The sequence below is a fragment of the Nerophis ophidion genome, linkage group LG01 (assembly GCF_033978795.1).
Source record: "Nerophis ophidion isolate RoL-2023_Sa linkage group LG01, RoL_Noph_v1.0, whole genome shotgun sequence".
Taxonomy (NCBI): domain Eukaryota; kingdom Metazoa; phylum Chordata; class Actinopteri; order Syngnathiformes; family Syngnathidae; genus Nerophis; species Nerophis ophidion.
The window spans coordinates 30127823-30135892 of NC_084611.1; positions in this window are offsets into that span (position 1 = coordinate 30127823).

Here is an 8070-nt window from a genome sequence, read left to right on the forward strand (position 1 = left end):
AGAGTCCAGTCCATAGTGGATCTAACATAATAGTGTGAGTCCAGTCCATATTGGGTCTAAAATAATGGTGTGGGTCCAGTCCATAGTGGATCTAACATAATAGTGAGAGTCCAGTCCATAGTGGATATAACATAATAGTGAGAGTCCAGTCCATAGTGGGTCTAACATAATAGTGAGAGTCCAATCCATAGTGGATATAACATAATAGTGTGAGTCCAGTCCATAGTGGATCTAACATAATAGTGAGAGTCCAGTCCATGGTGGATCTAACCTAATAGTGAGAGTCCAGTCCATGGTGGATCTAACATAATAGTGAGAGTCCAGTCTAAAGTGGATCTAACATAATAGTGAGAGTCAAGTCCATAGTGGATCTAACATAATAGTGAGAGTCCAGTCCATAGTGGATATAACATAATAGTGTGAGTCCAGTCCATAGTGGATCTAACATAATAGTGAGAGTCAAGTCCATAGTGGATCTAACATAATAGTGAGAGTCCCGTCCATAGTGGATATAACATAATAGTGTGAGTCCAGTCCATAGTGGATCTAACATAATAGTGAGAGTCCAGTCCATGGTGGATCTAACCTAATAGTGAGAGTCCAGTCCATGGTGGATCTAACATAATAGTGAGAGTCCAGTCCATAGTGGGTCTAACATAATAGTGTGAGTCCAGTCCATAGTAGATCCAACATAATAGTGAGAGTCCAGTCCATAGTGGATCTAACATAATAGTGTGAGCCCAGTCCATAGTGGGTCTAAAATAATGGTGAGAGTCCAGTCCATAGTGGATCTAACATAATAGTGAGAGTCCAGTCCATAGTGGGTCTAACATAATAGTGAGAGTCCAATCCATAGTGGATATAACATAATAGTGTGAGTCCAGTCCATAGTGGATCTAACATAATAGTGAGAGTCCAGTCCATAGTGGATCTAACATAATAGTGAGAGTCCAGTCCATGGTGGATCTAACATAATAGTGAGAGTCCAGTCCATAGTGGGTCTAACATAATAGTGTGAGTCCAGTCCATAGTAGATCTAACATAATAGTTAGAGTCCAGTCCATAGTGGATCTAACATAATAGTGTGAGTCCAGTCCATAGTGGGTCTAAAATAACTGTGTGAGTCCAGTCCATAGTGGATCTAACATAATAGTGAGAGTCCAGTCCATAGTGGATCTAACATAATAGTGAGAGTCCAGTCCATAGTGGGTCTAACATAATAGTGAGAGTCCAATCCATAGTGGATCTAACATAATAGTGAGAGTCCAGTCCATAGTGGATCTAACATAATAGTGAGAGTCCAGTCCATGGTGGATCTAACCTAATAGTGAGAGTCCAGTCCATGGTGGATCTAACATAATAGTGAGAGTCCAGTCTATAGTGGATCCAACATTATAGTGAGAGTCAAGTCCATAGTGGATCTAACATAATAGTGAGAGTCCAGTCCATAGTGGATCTAACATAATAGTGTGAGTCCAGTCCATAGTGGATCTAACATAATAGTGAGAGTCCAGTCCATGGTGGATCTAACATAATAGTGAGAGTCCAGTCCATAGTGGGTCTAACATAATAGTGTGAGTCCAGTCCATAGTAGATCTAACATAATAGTGAGAGTCCAGTCCATAGTGGGTCTAACATAATAGTGAGAGTCCAATCCATAGTGGATATAACATAATAGTGTGAGTCCAGTCCATAGTGGATCTAACATAATAGTGAGAGTCCAGTCCATGGTGGATCTAACCTAATAGTGAGAGTCCAGTCCATGGTGGATCTAACATAATAGTGAGAGTCCAGTCCATAGTGGGTCTAACATAATAGTGTGAGTCCAGTCCATAGTAGATCTAACATAATAGTGAGAGTCCAGTCCATAGTGGATCCAACATAATAGTGTGAGTCCAGTCCATAGTGGATCTAACATAATAGTGAGAGTCCAGTCCATAGTGGATCTAACATAATAGTGTGAGAGTCCAGGAGGTTGGAGGTCTCAAGGTTGGCAAGTGTGGTCATACCAAAGACTATATGAACGGGACCCATTACCTCCCTGCTTGAGACTCAGCATCAAGGGTTGGAACTGGGGGTTAAATCACCAAAATGATTCCCGGGCGTAGCCCCCGCTGCTGCTTACTGCTCCCCTCACCCCTTCGAGGGTGATCAAGAGTGATGGGTCAAATGCAGAGGATAATTTCACCACAACCCAGTGTGTGTGTGACAATCATTGGTTACTGTGAGACTTGTGTGGCATGGTGTTGCCGGATTCGTTTTTCCAGGGATGCGTCGGAACAGAACACAGCGTGAGGTAAGATGTAATGTATTTATTAAAGTAATTAAAGGACTAGGAACAAAAACACAAGAGCTAAGAAAAGACAAACCAAAGACGCTTGCATAAAAGCTAGGAATTACAAATAAACTAAGACTTGGCACGAAGCCACAAAATGTAAAAACAAAGACAATTAGCATGAGAGCTAAGAATGGCCAATGGCTTAGCATATGAGCTAGCGAGAAAACAAATACGTGAGAAGACGGCCGTCACTGTTGCGCGTGGGCATATTAGGATCCGAGGAAGAAGAATGAAAAAGGGGCGAGTTTAAATAAGAAGGTAATCAACAGTGACAGGTGTGCAGGGACCGTGACTAGCAGGTGGAAATCAATGAGTAACCAAGGTGACAGACTAAACAGGAAAATAACATGGTCGGACAGAGAATGACACAAAAATGGAAAAAATAAACAATAACATGAGAAGATCCGAGTACGGATTTTAACAGTTACGTAAGAATTTTAAGAAATATACCGGTATTAGTATTGTCCCGCGATACTACTGAGTCATATTCAGTACTATACCGCCTCTGTAAAGTAACGGTCCCGCGCCGATCCCACAAGTAGATTAATAATTCCTTTTCTACTACTTGTCCCTCATTATGTTGACAAAATATTAGAATGGAAAATGACAGGATATGTTACTGCATACATCAGCAGACTAAATTAGGAGCCTTTGTTTGCGTACTTACTACTAATGTATGTGCACTATTTTATTTAAGGACACATTTGCAAAGAGAAACCTATGTTAACGTAGCCTAAGATTTTTTGTTAAACTAAAGCCAATAATGCAATTTTTTTGTAGTCCGCTTTATTTAGAAATATATCAGCGGCGGCGATGACCAAGAAGAACGCGGAGTAGGAATATAATTACATCACTTTATGTACATATTTATATACAGATTTGAACAATTAGTTATTCACTGAAATATATTTATTAATTGTAGTTCTTACAAAAAATATATAATCTTAGCTAAAATGTCTCTTAAAGACCACTCCAAAAATCTTGAACTTTAGACTGCCATCAGTTTTACTCCCTACACTTAACCATGTGTTTCCTACTGCCTGCAGACTTTGCACCCTTTGTTTTTTCTACTTGCCCGACTTCTCAAATCTTCTTGCCCCAATAGTTTTACTTGTCCTGCCTAGGTTTTTTTCTGGCTGTGTAGTGCTCATGGCTTATATTTTACTAAAATCCTTCCTGTTGACTATTTACAACACAATTGTATGTATTATTATTATTATTATTATCTATAATTACATTTAAATTGCATTGCATACATGTAAAATTAAATGCTATTTCACATTATTTGACCAGTAGCAGTTACACCCATCTGAACAGGTCAGCCACCTGTTTAAAGCCCGATCCCAGTTGAAATCTTGAAATGAAGGGCCTTTAATGGCTAAAACATTAACCTGGACAACATTTTAACAGATGGTTGGCTCAGATTTTATTCTTTTCATTGCATTCACATAGGGCTGGGCGATATTTGCTTTTATTAATATCGCAATATTTTTATGCCATATTGCGATATACGATATATATTTGGATATTTTGCCTTGGCCTTGAATGAACACTTGATGCATATGATCACAGCAGTATGATGATTCTATGTGTCTACATTAAAACATTCTTCTTCATACTGCATTCATATATGCTACTTTTAAACTTTCATGCAGAGAGGGAAATCACAACTTAGTGGGACGGCGTGGCGCAGTGGGAGAGTGGCCGTGCGCAACTCAAGGGGCCCTGGTTCAAATCCCACCTAGTACCAACCTCGTCACGTCCGTTGTGTCCTGAGCAAGACACTTCACCCTTGCTCCTGATGGGTGCTGGGTGGCGCCTTGCATTGCAGCTCCCTCCATCAGTGTGTGAATGTGTGTGTGAATGGGTAAATGTGGAAGTAGTGTCAAAGCGCTTTGAGTACCTTGAAGGTAGAAAAGCGCTATACAAGTACAACCCATTTATTTTATTTAGTCAATTGACCAAAACTGTATTCATTAAATACACTTCATTCTCTCACAGGTGACTTTTTAAATGAAAGAACAAATTAATAGTGTTGCTACCTTTTTGTAGTAACACTTCTGCTGCATACTTTGCATTGATTGATTGATACTTTTATTAGTAGATTGCACAGTACAGTACATATTCCGTACAATTGACCACTAAATTGTAACACCCCAATAAGTTTTTCAACTTGTGTAAGTCGGGGTCCACGTTAATCAATGCATGGTACGAATATATACTATCAGCATAATACAGTCATCACACAGGTTAACCATCATATATATATATATATATATATATATATATATATATATATATATATATATATATATATATAAATATATAAAACATTTTTCACTCACTGCTGACAAAAGTGGAGGCAGTGAGAGCCACAAACAAGTAGCAAGAGAAAGCCTAATAATAAAGAAAAAAAAAAAACGGCGCCGGACAGGAAAACCTGCATTTGGCGAGAAAAACTGCCAAGAAGGACGATGGCTGTAACGGTACAGTGGGAGAAGGAGACGGCACGGTGGCGGGGAAGTCGTTAGCTTGCAGCGCGTTTATTGAAATATGCAAATATATATGAAGTGTGCGATTAAACCAAATAGGTGTGACGATGTGTAGCAAGTATATGAGGAGATTTACCTGGTAGTGTTGAAGGTGTGTGTTGAGATCGGTGCGGAAGTCCAGGCACAGTGTCAGTCGGTGGTCAGGGGATGGAGCGAGGCGTCGTGGTCCAAGGAAGGCAGCAGAGAGTCCAGAGGGGATCCAGGGAGACGAGACACACATCTTGAAACCAGGGGATGACGACGGGTTGCTGGATGATGACACAAGACAAGACACACTGAGCACAAAAAGCGAGGAAGCACATGAGCAAAGAAGCGAGAGACGTGACAGGCTTACTATACAAGTAGCTATGTTCTGGCACTGGAACACGCTGGCTTATGTAGGCAGGAGACTCATCAGCATCAGGTGTGTTGATTGCAGAGTGATTGCCTCGCCTCCTGTGCAAAATTACTCCAAACTGACTTTTTGAAGGCAAATCAATTGCATGTTGAACGGAGGGATTGAAAGCCAACAACACTGTGATGCTTTTCACTGACTAAGAAGTCATGTGAAGGCAGCATGGACCACAGACCAGGATCTCGTGAAGTCCTGCTGGCAAAGAGAGGAAACTCAGCATATGGTGATGACAACTGCTATGACGGATGGATAATGACTCGAAACATTCTAATAAAGTCAACTGAAGACTTTTTAAAGGCAACTAAAAACTGAATATTCTTCAATGGCCAAGTGTCAAAGGAACATATCTCTTTCACCTCCTGAAGACAGCAGTGCAGACAGTAACAAGTAGCAAATAACAAGCAACAAGTAACAAGTAGCAAGTAAAAAGTAGCTTTCCCACATCTCGGCCACGCGCCTGCACGGCTGCAAACGATATGCAAACAGCGCACCTGGATCTGATGAAGGCGGACGGAATAAAGACCAGCGCACCCGAAGATCCAGTTCCGGAACGTAGTTCACTCTCTACAGTAAGTACCCCGTCTCTGGCTTCCCTCCTGCGTACCTGCTCTCTCTGTGCTTTCCCTGTGCTCATGTCTTATGTCCTCTGTGTTCCCCGCAGTTTTTTCTCTGTTTCCCGTGATCGAGCTGTGTGCCTCGACTTCCAGACCGGATTCTGGACTGCCTCCCTCAATCCTCGACCCCCGCTTGGACACGGACCTCGTCCCCTCTCTCCAGCCCCTTGACCTCTCACTTGCCCACGGACTGTCTTTTGGCCTTGCCCCTTTGGTCTGACAAAGGATTCATCCAACACGCACATACAACCATTCACACAGCATAGCATACGCACCCCAACGCATCATCGTACATTTGACACTCGTGCAATAACCTGGTCATTCAACAGCCTGATTACAAGCCAACAAAATGGCTCATTCATAAATGGTAAATCTTTTTTAGTTCAAGCTGGAAGTCTTAATGTTTGTAGGTAAATATCATGAAAAGCCATACTACCCCAAACATGGGGTTCCGACATGGGGGTCCGACTTTAACATCTGGCCTGGAGCACTTCGATTCCCCCTCCTCTCATGTCCCGCCCACCGCCACCCTCCGTGGGCTCTACCCCCTTTGCCCCCTCACACACCCCCCACCCCCGTCATATCAATTTGATTGACAGCTTTACAGACTGCAAGGAAATTGCTTGTGCTAACAATACAGCTGGCCTGCTCATAGTCGTGAAAACAAGGTTGGCGAGCAGGGCGGCGACCCACCCCGGCCCCCTTGTCCGCTGCATGGGTGGCACCCCTTCATTCATCCTCCGGCCAGATCCTGGATCAGTCGTTACGTTTTAGAGGCCATAAAGACACACACAGCAGCTCTGTGGAATCCTGGAGAAGACGCACGGTCCACGTCTGTTGGGGGGGAACCTGGGTGGCGGTGTGTTCACTGTCCTGTCTTGAAGTCCGCTAACTCAACCTGACATTTTTAGTCGATCAGCCCAGCAAGAATGCACCTTTTTTTTTTCTTCAGGGCTGTAAAAAGTAGCATGTTTTTTGTTGTTGTTGCAAAGCAGGGTTGCACATAGTCATGACCTGGGGCCCAAAGTGGGTACATTTTCACTGAAATGACCGTAAGATGTTTCATTTGTTATCAAGAAAAGGAGCATTTTGGATTCATACTCTGAAGCTGGGATAGGCTCCAGTACCCCCCACCAGCCCAAAAGGGACAAGGGGTAGGAAATAGATGGATTTCTTGTGTTATTTGTCACTCAATTTTTTTCCTTTTTTTTTTTTTTTTTTTACAGTATATGACGTCTTTTATCAACTTTAAAGGGTAGCCATGGCAACCCAAGATAAAGCCAGGACACTTCCCATATTTTTCTCAAAAAGGCTAGAACAAAAATGGCATCAGTGAATCATAGGCCTTTGCCAAGGTGAATAAATGATAAATGGGTTATACTTGTATAGCGCTTTTCTACCTTTTTTAAGGAACTCAAAGCGCTTTGACACTATTTCCACATCCACCCATTCACACACACATTCACACACTGATGGTGGGTGCTGCCATGCAAGGCGCAAACCACGACCCATCAGGAGCAAGGGTGAAGTGTCTTGCTCAAGGACACAACGGACGTGACTAAGACGGTAAAGGTGGGGATTGAACCAGCAACCCTCAGGTTGCTGGCAAGGCCACTCTCCCAACTTTGCCACACCGTCCCCTACGGCTGTCCTCTTATGGGAAGTTTCACCACTTAAACGTTAAAGCAAATCCTGCATCTTCTGTGACATTTCTGAAAACTGCTATTTAGCAGTAATGAAGTTGTCTGCAACTCCAACCAGCATATATAGAAGGATGGAAAATTCTGAATGTGAATCATACTTTAAGGTAATAATGTTTTATAATCATGCTGTATGAAAATGCCATTCTATGGAACACTAAACCAGATTTGTTTTATTTTGGAAAAATATATTAGTTTTAGCTAAGGATGGAAACCATACAGATCCATCTTCAGAACGGATCTGACTATAATTTAAAAAGATTTCCCTTTAGGGGACTTCTTTTTTGTCCCCATGTCCCCATACCGTCAGAGGTCCCCTAAAGAGTGTAAACAAAGCAATGTCCCCATTAAGTCAGCATTGCCAGAACACTCACACACACACACACACACACACACACACACACACACACACACACACACACACACACACACACACACACACACACGCAGATCCATCTTCAGAATGGATCTG